This window comes from Rhamphochromis sp. 'chilingali' (genome assembly GCF_963969265.1).
Source record: "Rhamphochromis sp. 'chilingali' genome assembly, chromosome: 14".
NCBI classification, from domain to species: domain Eukaryota; kingdom Metazoa; phylum Chordata; class Actinopteri; order Cichliformes; family Cichlidae; genus Rhamphochromis; species Rhamphochromis sp. 'chilingali'.
This window is the reverse complement of record NC_137941.1, coordinates 5,268,103-5,286,278: the sequence shown is the minus strand read 5'-3', so window position 1 is coordinate 5,286,278 and position 18,176 is coordinate 5,268,103. Positions and strand designations below refer to the sequence as shown.

Below are 18,176 nucleotides of genomic sequence, written 5' to 3'. Positions count from 1 at the left end.
TGAACTCTTCTGTAAGCAAGTAATATACACTCTACAATGCTAGGAATATGTTTCTGCAGAGCGTCTGCAAATATGTGCATTTTTAAAACAATATCACTTCTCCCTAGGCTATGATGGCACATGTTTCACTTTTCAGTTGAGGGGGAAGGTGAAATCCTGCTCTTGTCCTTGCAGCTCAGAGGCAGCTAGTGTAGGAACAGTTGTAATCAAGATATCTGAGAGAAAACCAAAGTGATGTGTAGGTTCTAATAGATTTTTGTCATTGCATTCTGATGTTTCGTGTTATTATAGTATTAATATTGTTTTTGGATAAGTGGGCTCTTAGAATGAGTTTATAATACCTCATTCTTCTCTCAGGAGTATATATAATACAAATAAATTTGCTGTCATTGGAAAAAAATTAAATAGACCACACACCCAAAACGGCAAATTGTGTGGTCTTAATATTTACCATGGGCCTGTGGAACAGTGTTTAACATTGTTTTTTATGCTTTTTATTTAGACGTTGACATTATTTTCAAACAAAATCAACTTATGACTCATTTGATTAGTCACTATTAAGACTGGCCTGCACAGAGCTGCAAAAACACTTACAGTTTGACAGCTAGTTTTAGCTTTCGTGTCTGAAAAGAGAAGCCAGTATGGAAGTGCCTTAAGCCAGGATTTATTTGATTGGCTATGATGGGGAAACGTCCATGCTCCTATAGAGGCCTCTGGGAAAACAGACCTTTGCCCTAGCTCAGTAAATGGTTTCCTCATGGGTTTATGGCCTAGGTCTTTCATTTTTTTCATACTTTCATGCATGTAAAATCCCTCTACACAGCTCTCACTTGGTCACTTTATTTAGTTTATTCTGGTCCGTCTCTGCTCTCTTTTCTTCAGCTTCTGTCTCTTGTTATTGTGAAAGGTAGTCACAGGTTGTGCACAGTTTTAACAGACTGTCATGCTATATGGATAGCTAGCTTTACTCAGCATAATGTCTGTTAAAGAAAGCCAGTTGAGGTTGTCTTTTACACGTTTTGCATAATATATTTAGAATTAAAAGTAAGAAGGCTATATGTTTTATAGTGTTTTTTTGTTTATTTTGCTCCACAGTGTCCACAGTTTGTAACTTTGTGCATTTCTTTGTAAGTGAGCATTCTTTAGTTTTTATCCAAGATACATGGTTACATCTATACATTATACAGCCCCTAACATCCTCTCTGACAGTTGCACCAATCTCGCTCCAAGAGCTTGCAGACATTTATGCAGAAATTGATGCTATGATTGTTATTCATTATATTAAGGCAACGATTGCAAGTGCCTCGCTCATAAATTCAAAAACTCGGGTGAAAAAGTAGTAAAAAATGCACAGGAGGAATCAGGTGAAACAGGACAACCACAATAGCTGCGGGCTGCGTTCATTTCTCTGGAGGTGCACGTCAGTTTAGTCGTAGATTTCCCGATGAAACATACTCAAACATACAGCAAACTTAGAAATTCAGCAGGGGATCAAATAATTACTACCTCCACTGTATAGAAAATTATCAAAAGGCTGTCACCTGCTGACAAACAAACATTTCAAACATAACAAGTGCTTTTTTTTTTTTTTTTTAATACGTACCAAACATGCTTTCAGTACACACACCTATTAGACCGCTTGGGTCACCTGGTAGTTCTACATGTTCTAGGGCAGGGTAGGCAACTACAGGCCTCAAGTGCCGGTGCCCTGCAGGTTTTAGACATCACCCTATGTCATCACACCTGAATCAAATCATTAGTTCATTCCCAGGCCTCGGGAGAACTTCAAGACACGTTGAGGAGGTAATTTAGCCATTTGAGTCGGCTGTGTTGGATCAAGGACACATCTAAAACCTGCAGGACACCGGCACTTGAGGCCTGGAGTTGCCTACCCCTGTTCTAGGGTTTTTCAAAGTGAAGTGAGATAGCATTTATCATCAGTGCACCAATCACAGTCTTTTTAAAAAGCAAAGTAAATAGACCTTGTGTTAATTTTTAAGGACTGCAAGAACACACCTTGAACCACCTCTTTATGAAATGATGCTTTACGAATAAATTTAGATTAGATTTAACACAAAGGAACAATCAACCCATCATCCAGTTAAAGCAAGTGCACCATTTTCAATGACGCTAACAGGCAGGCTTTTGGAGCTGCTTTCATAATATGAATCATAGTTCAGTTGAAAGACAAATGACGTCCAAATCAAAAATGATAACCTCTCAAATGAAAAACCACAAAGTAAATCATGAGTTGTGAGACCTTAAATGGGCATAAACCTTTAACATATTGTTTTGTTTTTGTGTTTTGTTCAGTTTATTGCTCTTCTTATAGTTTTAACTTCAAAGTAACTGCACAGCTAAAAGCCTCTTTTCAGATGACACTGAGTTATTAATCCACAACTACTGTAATTAACAAAATACAAGCTTGAATGCTTGAATGCTTGAATGCTGCAGATTTTTAAAGTGGAAGCTTTTTGAAAGTAAATGAAGGAATGCGTAGAGGACGTCATGGGGGGAAAAAAGAAATTACTCAAGATTTTATAAACAACATGTCGGATGGAAAAATGATAGCTTGACAGAAAAACTCTAAAGGCCTAATTTATTTATTTACATGTGCACACAGACACTTGCATGCAGAAATATATATGATACTGTAGAATTGTACTAATTAAAATGTTTCGTAATCTCAGATACTTTAAAGTTATATTAGTCATAATATAACTTTTTGTGGTGTTTAAATGGTGTTTCTTAGAATTTGCACTCTATAAGCTTGATTAAATCCGTATAGCAAATGGGTTTTGTATTCAGTGTATATTTATAATAAAGCCCTGATCGTTTCTGTCCTGTTTTAACAATCATGGAGCATGTTCAACCGAAAACAGAGACTGAACTGTAAGCTATATAAAAAGGTTAAAAAACTATTTTGGTAAAGGCTATTGATGGTATTATATAACCATAAATAGTCCTATAAATAAATATGCTGCTCAATTCCTTGATATTTCCAGTTACTTTAAATTAAATTTGTATCTTTATTTTCCAGCGTCGAACATCCAACACAAATCATCATGATTTCTAAATGATAGTTGTCTTTGGTGATAAACGAGTGTGAGTTGAATGCCATCTGATCTTTGTTGATGTCTGTTTATTGTGTCTACAAGGACAGACGGAATTGGGAACAAAAATAACTCAGGACTATAACAGGAAAAGTTACAGTAAAATGTTTAACCAAATTGGTGAGATACACTTTTTTGTATTAAAATAAATGTGATGCCTGTTTTATAAGCATTTACTAAAACGAAAGCAGAAGTTTCTGATTATCCAGTTTCATGAAAATACTCTCTATAAATCACATGCAGTAATCTTATAATCACATTCACCCAAACAGTTTGGTCAGTAACTATACTAAAAGGCTCTTTGAAAAGCGACCCTTAGTATTTTAGAAATCACTTAGTGTTTTTGCCTCCTGTGGTTCAAACATACCCATATGGAAAAGAAATAGTAAAAACTTATATGACTTAACTCATGAAAGTGGCCACTTTCACATTACTTTCATATATTGTTTTAGTAAGTATCCAAAACATACAAGTTTCATTATATAATTTTTCAAGGGATCTTATATCTGTTTTTACTCTTGTATGCTTTTCATACAAGTTTCACACAAGACAGATACAAACTTTATAAGATTTATATATATCTTTTCCATATGGGTAAAGAGTGTGATGTGTTTAAAAAAAAAAATAAATAAAAAAAAAAAAAAATATATATATATATATATATATATATATATATAAAAAAAAACACCCAGCACGCCCCTGCGGGCGGTTTATCCTTCAAGCTCGGGTCCTCTACCAGAGGCCTGGGAGCTTGAGGGTCCTGCGCAGTATCTTAGCTGTTCCCAGGACTGCGCTCTTCTGGACAGAGATCTCCGATGTTGTTCCCGGGATCTGCTGGAGCCACTCGCCTAGCTTGGGAGTCACCGCACCTAGTGCTCCGATTACCACGGGGACCACCGTTACCTTCACCCTCCACATCCTCTCGAGCTCTTCTCTGAGCCCTTGGTATTTCTCCAGCTTCTCGTGTTCCTTCTTCCTGATATTGCTGTCATTCGGAACCGCTACATCGATCACTACGGCCGTCTTCTTCTGTTTATCTACCACCACTATGTCCGGTTGGTTAGCCACCACCATTTTGTCCGTCTGTATCTGGAAGTCCCACAGGATCTTAGCTCGGTCATTCTCCACATATATATATGTATGTATGTATGTATGTATGTATGTATGTATGTATGTATGCATGTATGCATGTATGCATGCATGCATGCATGCATATATCAGTGGAACAATTTTGTGCATTTTGCTTACCGGGGACATCTTTTGCAAGAATAACCTCAAAGAACAATTGTCATCATTTTGTTTGGATTAATTATCATCTGCTAGCTTCTGTGGCCTATTAGCACCTTCGCTCCACAGAAGAGCCCTTTCTAAAAAATCAAAATGGTCTCTCAGAAAACAACAGCCTTGATGCATTTAGGGTATTGAGTTATATTAGAGCAGAAAGAGAATAATATATTTGCATTTACATATGCCGAGGAGAATTTTGTTGCTGCACCTCTGTCTGTAAGCAACCATCCAGCCAGTCCCCCCCATTTGCCCCCAAAAGCTGGCTGTAGCCTGTCATCTCCAATCAGTCGGCCTGGTTAAGATCTCAGCTTAAATTAGACTCACAGGCCGGCGGCCGCTTGCATTGTTCCTCTGCCTCTTAGGATTAGCTTGGATGGCTAACATGTGTTGTCGTTGTGATTAGCTGTCAGTTTTCCCAAGAATATATAGAGAAATTATTTATTTTGTACATCGTGTCAGTAATCGTTAATGGAGAGCATGCCTCTCTTACAGGGTCGTTGGTTGATTAAGTAGACACTGCTACCAGTGAAACCATGTCTCCCCTGCTTATGTAAAAATTGTAGTATTCAGGTTTTCCGGTTCACCATGAACTGAAATTATATTTGTAACCAACAGTGCAAGATTGGCACAGTCACCTTGAAAGACATTCTGCACCAAGAAGTCACATTTAAGCATTCAACATGAAAAGCTGCCATCTAAGAGTTGAGTTTAGCCTTAATCATGACCCCAAATTTCTACTAACTATCGGATAAATTAACATGATAAAACATCTCAACTCATCAATTTAAAGCAATTCAGAGTCTGATTTTAATGTGTTTCTCCAGAAAAGCCATCCTAAATAAGACGTTTACTTTTAGGAAATCTTAACCTTTGGCCAGAAAAATTTAATCAAAACGCATGGGACATCATCTTTAAATAGAATAATAAATTTACCTGATCGCAGTTCCAAAGAGATGACCCCCGCCTCAGCTGTTAACAAAAGATGAATCAATCGGAATCAAAATAATATATCTTCCTACCACCAAGACGAGACAAAAAGCCGCCAAGCCATTGGCCAAGACGTTAGGTCATGTGGGCGAATCAAAAATGGTGAGGTCACATTTGTAGTGTAACCCGAAAATAGTCCCCGATTCAGATGAGTTTCGCAGCAGACCTGTCCATTTCGTCATGGACAAGCGTCCTCTTTTATATGGACAGAAGACACGAGTGCCCCAGATTAGGGTCCCCCTCAGGGTCTGGGGGGAGGTTGGAGGTGGCAAACAACTGCAGTGGGCGCCAGGATATTCTCAGTGACATGTTGGTAAATCCATCGAACATGGATGCTAAATCTTTCTGTCAGCCTATTGCTAAAATCAACTTCTGTACCACATCTCGGATTTTGTGATTTTACCTTTTAATAATGACATAATTGGAAAAAAAACAAAACAAATAAAAACATGCGATTGACCTTTAATCTGCATTTAACCAAGTATTTGGTTTGCCTGCATTGTGGGTTGACTTGCACATATTGTTAAACCACACACTAAAGCTGCATTTGCTGTTTGATAAAGTAATTCCTTGCTGCATACACTGTCACTGTATTGCTACAAGCAAAAGGAGCATTAAGAGTCTGAAATTGAATGGTTCCAGTTCACTACCCACTTTAGTAGGACTCTGTTGAACTCATAGAATATGTTTTGATTGACCGAGCATTTGCCAATTACTATTCGGGACAACAATGACACTTGCAAACTTTCCTCTTATCTTATTGTTTTCCCATGTTTGTTTTTTTTATTAATTTCTCCCCATTCTGATAATGCTGCTGTCATTGTCTGTAAATCATAGATACGTCTGGTGCTGTAAGCATCCCGAGGGGGACCCTGCATGCAAAGTAGCCAGTGTTCTGTGTAATTTATCCACTATGGTAGAACCATGAACAAAAAAGTACATTTGGTCTTTCTACTATCTTGTTCATTAACCAGCATCCTCCACGTCCACATTTTGCCTTTTGGTTTTTTTTTTTTACTACCTCTAAATGGGCCTTGCAATTGAAATAAAGCAACAAAGCAATTGAATACAGTCAAGACAATGAAGCTCTCCTGACCTTGTTTGATAGAATTTTATGCATTTTTTTTCTTTCTCTTATTTTAAAAACTTTTCTGACATTTCTTTTAATAAAGTCTTTCAAGTCAAGTACAGCAAGGCTACATGGAAGGAGACACTCGCAGCTGGCGATATATGACTTCAGTGTAAACAAATGACCTCACTGGAACACTTGTTAGTTGCACTTCATATGACAGGAAGAGCAAAAGTTTTATAATAAGCAGTATTAAAAGAAAGCCTTGAGCACGTGGTTAACAGGCCAAACCCAAAATACAACATTTCTGGTAGAAAATATTTTTCAGTTTCAATTGTATTATGTTGTGCAGACTCCTGGGGAGTTACAAAGTTATGTTACTTTAGTTACTGCTAGAGTAAATGCATTTTTGTTTGAAAACGCATCTTTTTCTCTCCGTTTTGGCCTTCGTCCACACTGAGATGGCGTTTTTGGTCAAGGAAAACTGAGTTTTTTGAAAACGCTCTCCAAAGTGGATAAATTTGAAAATGCCGTTTTTGCGTCGCAGTGTGGACTGCAAAAATGGAGGCTTTCAAAAACTGTGATGCATTTTAGTCATGTGATGCAGTCATGTGACCAATTCAACTAAGATGGAGGACAGAATTGTACAGCAGTTCTTTTGCTTGCTCTCAATTTGGACAGCATTATTAAAGATTAATATCAGTTTGTACATGCTCCAGATAAAACTCTGCACTTTCCCTCAACATTTTGCCGCAACGTTTCAAGAGCCGGAAAGTAAATAAACGGCAGACGGAAATGACACAGGTCGAATCGTCTTACGTTTCACACATTCGTAGTACAGGAACGTGGCGTTTTCCGTGTGGATGAAAACGATAATGTGGACGCGGAGCGTTTTTAGAAGAAAACGCCATCCTTAAAGTTATCCGGATTAGTGTAGACGTAGCCTTATTTTACAAACCCACTTTTCTACCCTAGGCTACTTTTGTGCTTACATTTGACTATTGAATATTTGTTATATCACTGTGTCACTACTATTCCACTATAATGTTACCGCTGGGGGCAGTTGATTCACATCTTGCATTAGGTAGTCTGTATATTGCTCATTAAAAAAGTTAGCACAGCAGGAATGAAAAGGGCATTATGGGTAGTTTATGGTGAAGCTTGCAGCTCTGCACACACACAGAACAGACTGTGAAGAGTCGGCAACACAGCAAAGACAGTGATCCCATGTGGAGAGAAAGGAAATGTTTTTAACCCTCAGCCATAAAAGCCAGATGGGGTATTGTTGTCACCCTGAAGGGTGGGCGGCATAGACACCAAAGTTTGTAACTCGAGAATGAGGTAACATAGGATTTAGAAAATTCGTATCACTGCATCTACTAAAATATCTTTAGTTTGAATCCCAGGGACCAGAGGGTCAGTGGTCACGTTTTCTGAAAATCTTGTGAACGTGGTAACTCTAGAAGGACTTAACCGGGTACTTCCAAATTAATCTGCTAGGAGTCTGAGAGGTACTTGTAGCACTGGTGGGTGCCAGTATTTTTTTTTTTTTTTTTTTAGAGTTGACAAAACTCGTGATTGTTACTGTAACTGCTTTCAAAACCTGATACCTGCAGCATTCAGATGTGTGTCTAAAGCAGGGCATGAGGTGCAAGTCATTATTTTGCAGTTTTGCTCTGGGGGAGGGGCTATAGGACACTTTTGTCAGTCTTAAACCATTTCCCCCCTAATGATGCTTTAGGTAAAAAAAAAAAAAAAAGTTATATTAACATATTTTGAACCAATACACCATCCCTCATAGCAACCTGCTTCTAACATGGTGTAAGTTGCATGGTCCCCACCCCACCCCAAGGACCTCCCAGGTTCAAGCTATTATCTTTCCTAATATGGTGACAGTATCAAACTGAACCTTGACCTTTTCTGAAGAGAATGAAAAGGTCAAATGAGGTAATAGTCACTGTGAGATATATATTGTTTTTCACATGTTCACACAAAACATCCATCTTCACTAGGAACTCTTGTGAAAGCCTGTCAGAAAGGTAGAGTAACAGAAGAGAAGCCACAGTGAGGTCATCTTAATCTTGAGTATATCATTTCCTCTTGCACATTAGATTATTCTTGCTTAACTGCAATTTCATTTATTAAATGTAAAATGGGTTTACAATTAAGTAAACTCAACAGGTGGGATATATATTTCAGTAGATAACAAATGACTTGGCATGGTCTGTAATTTCATTTCCAGTAAAACATTTTTCTTCATGACCGTGAGATGAATTGCAGAAATCAAGCGGTTTAGTTTACAAATTAAAACACGATGATGGATAACACCAGTTCCCGAGATCAAACTAAAATGACTTCCCACAGAGTTTTTCAGTAAAAATGCCCACAGCATTGTTTGAACACTCACATCCTGCCTACAGAAACCAGATATCCATTAAATATTACGTCAGGATATATCGAATACTGTATAACAGTTGGGGATGAAAACCTGCTTGGTGGCACTTTTAAACAAGAATAAACAAGAATAAGATGAAACTTTTCGTAATTACCTTGTTTTTTTTGCTGATTTTTATTTATTTTTTGTTCATTAAAGTACCACAGTCTGATCTTATCTTAATCTAAATCACAAGCACAAACAAGCATAATCTAAATTTATCAAGACATAAGCGAGCAAGCACATGTTGCCGGTGCTGGTGGGAGAGAACCTCTTGGATTTATTAACAGCAGCGACTTTGACTATTTCAGTAGCTGCAGATCAGACCTAAACAACATCCAGGATACATTTTGAACTGACTGTTCTTTCTCCCAGAACAGCTTCATCAGATTTATATTCTTAAGTTTAGGTCACTCATCACCCCTCACTTTTTAGCTAACAGTTTATCGCCAGTGGAGATTCCAGGCTCCATCATTGAGCGTAATCCTTTTCTCCCACTCGTAGCTGTTTCAGCCTCTTATCTCAGAGTCTCGTTGCTAATAATAATTTAGCCTGTCATTGCTACAAACTGGCAAATCCCACCGTCTGTGGTCACCACATCAGTGCTGGTCTCGTCCCATCTGTCTTGCCTCTTTACATACATTAGTGTTTCTCCAAAACAAAAAACCAAACCTCAAAAGCAGTGATTAAAAATTGTTTTACATAATTATTATTAGTGTTATAATTTATCTGTTGTTCTTTTTATTTTGAGAGAGGAGTGGCTTCCTTTGTGGTATTCTGCAACTGTCTGGCCAGTTTAACATATAACCATAATCATGTCTCCTGATGTTCCTTAGGTATGGGTGGATTTCTATTTGGCACTGGAGTCACCTTGCCTGGCCTCAGTGCTCCATTTCTAGACTCTTTAAGTTTTTAATGTGAAAACTTTAAAAAATCTAATGTGCAGCAGCACATTCAGCAGCTCTTTCAATAGTCACATGGTTTGATCCACAGATCTTAATGTAATATGTCTAAGTTTGTTGCTATGATCAGTGGAAGTAAGCTGACATAGACGTTCTTGTGCCACGGCGTTCTCGGATATATCACTTAAATAATATTTATCCCTCAAATCTCATACTGCAAGCTGCAGTGTGAGTTTTGCAGCTTGGGTTACTTTAGTATGAAATAAACAAGCGGTGACTCGATTTGTTTGGCTTCACTTCCGCTCAAATCAGTCAATGAGAACAAATGACAAGTTCCCTAAAGCTATGGCTGAACTTCCTAAGCTCTCCATTCAGAAAGAAATTCTGTGTCCTTCATCCTTCAGCAATTCAAAGGTTACAGATGGCATCTGCTTTTTTGTGTGTGTGTGTTTGTTATTTTCTTCAGTGTACTAATGACACATTCCTTAACTGATGGCATGTTTGTTTATTGCTCATGGGAATACACTAATGAGCTTTAACTAGCGTTTATTGCTTCTCTCAGGAACGGTATTGATCACTTTCACTGGTTCATAACGGCACATGTTTAGTTTTTTAGTGGGTTTGCATTTTTGCTGTTGCACTTATTAAAAGTCATGCAGTGTTTTTTAATAAGCACTGCATGACTGAAAGCTGCTGTCGAAATAGCTTTCACTTTTATACTGTCAGGCCATCAGAAGCAGAGGCCTTCTTGTGATACAAAAAAATGTTGCTTTTGGTGTGTGTACAGAGCTTCCCCTGCCTCTTTTCAATATGCATTTTAAAGATATGTTGGCAGCTGCTGCTTGCAGGCAGTGAGTAAATGTTTGAAAATGACTAACTTTGAGAAACATGTCACATTTGGTTTCCCAGTCTGACTACTCTCTGCTGCCTTATATCAAAGGAACTGACCACAATGACGAAGAAAATGAGAAATATAGTTTTCTCTGGATGCAGTACAGGGTGGCAGTGATTGATGCATATTTAAATACTTGTTTTTATTTCATTAAGTTGCTCAGGCATATGTAACCCTGGCATCAGAATTTGATCTGGGGAACTGAGTGATAATGGGTGGGTCATCATGAGGATGGCATCCTTTCATTAAAACACATTTTGATGTTCACTCAGATGTGGCCATGGCATGCAGCTGTGAAGCTGTAAATAGTCAGGAAAAAGGTGAATGGAAACCGCCTGCCCGTGAGCTTTTTGTTTAATTAAAACAGGCCATGACGTAGAGTCTGCAGATATACTCTCTGATATGAAGTCCAAATGAGATGTTTCTGGCTTTAGAGACACAAGTGATTATAAATGCTTGATAAGAAATAGCTATACTGGTCAGACAGCACTCTAAAATCTCAGCCCCTATCCCGATGCTTCTGCTTGTTATTTAAATTGGCAAAGAATTAAGAGCAGCACACAAATACACAGTATGACTGATGTTCATCACAACACCCATATCCATTGTTTTCCACATAGGCCCACACTGGCAGCGTTTTGATGCACGTCAGCTGTCATGAAAAGGCTGCATTTTTTTTTCCTACTCCCAAATTGTCATATCTTGCACCTTTAAATACTTTTGTGTTTGACACACCCAGTCTGAGCTGTGTGCGTCATTTACTGACGCACAAGCTTATTATGTGGGCTGAACTTTAGTCTAATTGGAATCAAAAGCAGTCTGTAAGCACAAGTAAACAAATCAGTTTATGAACATATTAAATTTAAAATGAAGAGATATTCATTAAAAAGGATGCTAAATTATAAAGTATCACAACCACATCAGTAATATTTGTTCTGTTAACAGATCCCTAGAGAACTACTTTTTCGAAATTTAAATAAATACCCTTTTAATCTGTGAACTAGGCTTATTTCTGACTGAAACTATCGCCCTGTGTTGATCTCTTCAGTGTAGAGCTGGGCGATAGAACGATAACGATATGTATCGCGATATAACTTTTACTCGATAGAGAAATTAAGCTATCGCGATAGACCTCGCCGCTCTTGTCCTCAAAAAAAAAAAAAAAAAAAAAGGTCAGCCAATCCAAATTAAGTAGCGCAGAGCCGAACCAATCACAGCCGCAGCGTCACGTCGCGTGACTTGTTACGTACAGCACAAGTGCCAAGCCGCACGTGTGTTTGTTTGGGAAGCAGCCAGCGGGTAATGGAGCCAGCGCGTAATGGAGGAAATGAGTGTGCCGACTAGAAAAATCAACCGAGCGTGACCGAAGAGAAAACAGATGATGGTTCCAATGCCGGAGAGATTGTCAAACGGAAGAGCCATAGAAGTTCCGTAGTGTGAAGGTATTTCGGCTATTTCAAGTCTGACAAAAAACAGAGTAGCGTGCACTGTAAATTGTGCCGAAAGCAAGTCTGGAAATACAATAAACTGGTGCATGCGTCACACTGTGCGCCACGTTATTGTTTCGGTGAAATGAATTTCTACAATACTGTTACTGTTAATTCTACTCTCTGCAGTGTTTAAATGCTTACATATACACACAGTTACTGTCCCTCCACACATACAACTCGGTTCTGCTTCTATGCCCCAGCTTTGTTTACTTTTTCCCACCGAGGCTTCTAGACTTCTGATTGGCCAACATTTCTGCACAGTTAGGAATCTAGCGCCACCTGCTGCTTTGGCATGTTCATAGCAGCGTTTTCCTTCATTTCTGCCTTTATGTGTGGACGGGATCATTTTTTAAAACGAAAACGGAAAATCTCCGTTTTCAAAAATACCCGTGTACGTGTGGACGTAGCCTCAGTCTCTGACTGGAAGCGCTAATTCGTCATTCGGCTTTTGTCAGACTAAAGTAACTGTTAAAACTGTTTGAAAAGCTAAGCTATACAACAAGGAGAGATTGAGAATTTCCTTTTAGTTCTCAGTTTATTTGATATTGACAAAAGTTAGTCAGTTTTGTCTGTTCTTCTGTAAAACAAACTAAGATTCATTTTTAGAATTAATATTTTGTTTCTAAGTGGAATTGACAATTTAGTCTGTTTTGTTTGTTCTATTTTGAAACTTAAACGCTTTAGCGGCTGCCTTTTGTGTAGTTTGCAATATTTGCCTTTATTTATCTGAAAAACTCTCATGTTCCTTAAGTACATCTACCCTGTTGAACTTATTATGGGAAATAAATATTTAAATAAAAACAAGCTGCTGATTCTTTCACATTTTACTTGTGAGCAACGGCACATTTAAATCTTACAAATATAGTTATTTGGCTTATATCGTGATAGATATCGTTATCGCCTGAAATGAAAAAAACATATCATGATATGAAAAAATCTCATATCGCCCAGCTCTACTTCAGTGGGAATTTGACTGAATTAAAAGCCTTAAAAGTGGGTAGGGTTTATCAGCATGTTTCTCCTCTTTTGAACTGAAGACATGCAAAACCTTAGTAGTCCTGTGAAAAAATGTTTTCACACCTATAGTTCCTTTACTCTGGTCAAAATCAGTTGATGAGTTTACAAACTTGTAGGTTTGCCTTCACATAGAAAAACAAATCCAAGTGAACTCCAAGAAAACCAGAATGCATCATTACAAACTGTGTGAGAATGTTCAGTCTGCTCATTGGGCAGATGTGTGTGGGGCGGGAGCAACAAAAGTAAGTACAGAAGAAGGTGCTGCGTTCTGGATTATTTGTGAACACAGAGAATTTACATTCATTTCACAGCTAGTTCCTGGCCTGTACTCACTTGTGCAGATCTACAGTACATTCCTGCATTGAGAATATAAAGCATACGTGGCTACATAATGTTTTGGGGTTGTTTTTTTTTTTTTTAGCTCAAACTGATAACATACATCTGGTAGTTGGTTTGAATCACGCTCACACCATAAACAAAGCATTTTGGCTGCACCGAGGGGAGAAAAGAAACCACAGTTTAATTTAAATAGACTAAAGACAACTTTGAAAACCCCATCATTTAGTAGTTTGTAGAATCAACTTTGACCTGCTCTTGCTTTGCTTATTTGTTCGTTAATGCATGGCTCAGTTAAGGTCCAGCTACAGCATCTTTATCAGGCTGACGACTGACTGGGTCATTTTTGTTTTAGTCATTCTGTGGTACACCAGACAACTCCACCTTGCTCTCGTTTGGCCCAAAGCACATTGTTCCAGACATCTTGCAGTTTGTTCAGATGCAACCATGCAGCGATGGTGCCATGTTCTTTTTAGCAGGAAGAGGCTTCCTCTCCTTCACAAGCAGTTTAAAAATGAGAATTGTTTTAGAATACAAAAAATTAAGTCAGATTAAATAACACAGAAGAGGTCATTAAGTACAAAGCTAAATAGCATACAATAAAAAGTAAAAAGTTGAATGTAATGGAATAAGGATGCTTCATAAAGTAAAATATTATAGTAAATTTAAAAAAAAAAAAATATATATATATATATACTAAAGGTAATTAAAATCTCTGATATACTCTTTTCAGTTAAATGTAGTGTAACTGAGTAATTAATTCAGTTTTTGTTTACATTTTAAAGAACATCCCAGCATTTTTAGAAATGGTGTGTATAACTCGCTGCAAGCCTTAGTGTTTCAGTTTGATGTGCTGCACTTATTGGAATGAACTCTTTCTATCGCTGTTAGTCATGAGATAGCCTTTTGTCAGAATTACTCAGCATACCATCAGTTCCAACAGAGATCCTACTGTACTCAGTATAGTGCTCTTTTTTTTGAGACAAGCCTCTAATTATCCTCATTATTGACAAAGTCAACACTGCAGCAATTATTGAAAGAACAGAACGTAACATGCACATAAAGTCAATTTTAGTTAGTTTGTTAATGCTTGATCATTAGGGCCACAAAATAACACAAGGTACTGTCTGCATTAGGCAAAGTAGTTGCATTCACAAAAGCTAAACAGCATCTAATGTACTTTATGTTTTTCAATTTTTCCACACAGGATTTTTTAGTTATGATTTTTACATTGATTACTGTATGAATAGTTTAGCCTGTTCAGTTTAGTTTGTGAAAGAGAAATTGTCTGAACTATATGTATATGTATGAATACCCTAGCGTGTTTTTGTGTATTTATGAATTATGCTATGGTTAGAAATAGCAGTTTTCTTCCCCTACAGAGTTATGAAAAGAATGCCGGTATCTCCTGACTTAGTCCTATCAGTACAGAGCAGTTCTCTGTAGAGGGAGCCGGCTTAGATATTTTTTCTTGAAGCTTTGCTGCCAGTATTAAAGTGTCAAAACACACATACATGTGTATGCAGTGACATGTATAAAAAGCTCAAAGGACTTGAATACAGACAGGCAGACGGTCAGACAAATATAAAATATATCAGTGAAGGAAAAACCTGAAAGGAATTGCACACATTTATTCCTTTTCCTCCTTGTTGCTTTCAAAACAGCTGAAGGTGGCCATTATCAGTCACAGCAACTATAATATGTGGCCATTATGGTCTGCCGCATTTAGTTGGTGCCTCAGTATTGTTTACATTCGCCACACAATAGCTTTGTATTTTTATATTGACTGTATGTATTGGAAAAGCAGCTGAGAAGGAACAATGAGGGAAATGTTTCGATAACATAACATTCAATAACTCTACCACATGGGTGTTTGAACTGTAAATTTACTTCAGTTATATAGGATTACGTGTAGAAATGCATTGAATAGCTTTAGGAAATAAACAATCGCCGGAAGCGCATCAGGGTAGTTTGTAAGATGAAGTCAAATGCAGGAAGACCAATATCAGCTAATTGGGAATAAGGGGTATTCTGCATCTGTACCATCAAAGTAAATGAATTTGTAGTTATTGTTGTTGGGGCAGATTTAATTAACTCTACATTGGAGTCACGTGGATAAGTGGCTTTTATGTGTCTGCCTCTTTGAAAGTCCACATTTCAAGACTGAATGTCTCAAAACTAATTAGACTGTTTGGTTACTGACTTCACCAAATACTGCCTTAAGCCAAGACCTAGCAGGTGTATCCTTGACAGTTCATGGATTCACTGAACCATGAAGACTACATGACTCTATACAGTCTACGCAGCTGTGATGTCTACGCAGCTGTGATGCCTACTCAGCTACATGTAAATGGACTGATTCTTATATAGTGCTTTGAGTACTCCAGGAGAGTAGAAAAGCGCTTAAGACAACATGTCCCATTCACCAATTCACACAAGCACTTCTATAATTATTCTATGTGTGATAATCCATTGTTGACCAATGCATTGTTGCCACTCTACTACAACTACATTTTTGTCACCAGTTAGCGGCAAATTCACCTCATAAACTAGACAATCAAGAATCTATTGTAGAGTTTGATTTAGGGCTAATGATTTCTGTAATTTAAACCATTTCTACACTGTTTGTCTATTAGGACATTATAGCTAATATTGCAAATTCCAAATGTATTACCATATTGATGCTGCTGGAGTGTATTTTGTCTTAATGTTGGGTCATTCGAATAAGGGAAGCTGTTTAAGTGGAAAAAAAAAAAAACCTGTTAGCAAGTTTCAGTTTCACAAGTTGGCCAAAATAAAACAAATGTACTTCTAATTTTGCTTTCTGTGAGTGTAGACCATCTCATTTAGGTAAAATGTGAAAGCTGAGATAATCTGCCTTTAGGCCATTAACTACAAATCTTAATTAAATCAGTTAGATAAAAACATCTAAACTCTGAACTTTCCCTGTAAACTTTAAGCACTATGTTTTTCCTTATGGCTGTTCTTGTGGCTTTGTATTAGTGTCGACTTGTCGTTGTTGTGCCGTTTTCAAAAATGTCGGTCATTCCTTTCTTTGGCAGCGACTGACCACTTCTATGTTGGAAAGTGTTAAAGCATTAGAGGCTAAATTTCCCCTTCAGGAATTCTACCTCACACTAAACACTAAATAAAATCTAGACAAAGAACGTTTACTTGTAGTAGACATAAGTAAATAGATGTTACATTGACTGCTTGCTACACATGAGCTATTCGCTTCGCAACCCTACCTGTACTAATCACATTCTTCAATAATCAAGTAACATGTTGCTGAATTGCACTGTGCAGAAGGTTACGCAAAAACAAGGTCAGTTTAGGCTAATGTTAGCTGCAGAGACAGTACAAAAGATGCACAAAGTCACCTTGGCTTCACCCACTGGTTTATGAAGTTTTGTCTTTGAAGCCTTGATATGACTGTTTTAAACTGAATGTGATGAGCAAGGGGTGTAACTCCCAGTGCAACTGCAGGCTCAAGTCATTAGCCAGTAAGCATACCCCTGATGATCGTCCTTCCTGTTAGAATGACCAAATATCACAAAAATAGGCTTCATGTTTTATTCAGTGTGGCATGAAATGACTGAGTGAACCTATAACCTCATCAGGAAAGTGTCTGATGAGGTTATGACTGAGGTCCTGTTTGCAGTAGACTTTGATAGAAGTAGGAATCTTTTTTGCATCCACAGGTATCGCCCCTTGTGGCCAGTGAAAAGAACGCAGGTTTAAGGCAGTTTGATGTTGGCTTCACTTCTCAAACTGTGTCCATCTTTTATTCTGTCTGTGGATAGCAGTGGCACAACAACACCCTTCCTTCCTAGCAGGTTAGGATCTACACATTTGTGCATTGTTCTGGTTGAGAGCCAATTTACGTTTATACGGTCTATACACAAACAGATTGAAGTACTGCAGAGCTGCCCTGCGCCACACAGCTTTTTTTCTTCTCTTCCCATTATGTAGAGAGAGGGGAAACCAACAGTGAACTGGCAATTAAAATGTGTATATTATGAATTATTAGTTAAACTGGAGAGTATGTCTGGTTCTAGTTAGTTAGGGTTATGTTTTAATTGTTTAGTTGACCAGTGCTTTTGCTTATTGCTCTTGATTTCAAATAAACAAAATCATGTCATTGGAAGATGAGACTATTTAAAAATCATTGACACCATCGGCGTCCTCTTCATCATCAGCCTTCCTTCATCAACTGTTGTCCTTTCCAAAACTTCAAAGCAAGGACGCCTGCTTACTAAAATGTTTCAGTAATGAAATGGAGTAAATCCCATCAGTTTAACCTTGAATGATCAAATGAGTGGTGTTACTCACCAGAGTTGCCCTGCGTGGTGTGTTCGCAGTGCATATAGGACACCAGAGCAATGTGGTCTCACACAGACACGGATCAGTTCATCAGCCTTTGGATTTCCCTTCAGGTTGATAACCAGTCCATGCTAAAACAATAAAATTAATAAAAAAAAAGCTTTATCAGCTTTTCTTTGTAGTTGTGCTTTAAACAGTTTGAATACATTTTAATGCACGAGACATAGCAGCACTAATCTGCTCTTTTCACATATTTTTATAATTACGTACTTTAAATTGGTAGCTCGCTTCAAATCGCGTTTGTTATTGCATTACAGTATAGATTA

General features: G+C 37.8%; 1 protein-coding gene across 9 annotated transcripts in view; it reads right to left on the bottom strand.

Moving 5' to 3' along the window:
• Window positions 1–18,176, bottom strand: part of pcbp3 (poly(rC) binding protein 3) — a 98,389-nt gene that overhangs the window by 33,066 nt on the left and 47,147 nt on the right. For all 9 annotated transcript variants that reach the window (XM_080901963.1, XM_080901962.1, XM_080901967.1 and 6 more), the window contains exon 5: window positions 17,860–17,981. The gene's annotated coding sequence lies outside the window, so the exon portion shown is untranslated. The remainder of the gene's footprint in view (window positions 1–17,859; window positions 17,982–18,176) is intronic.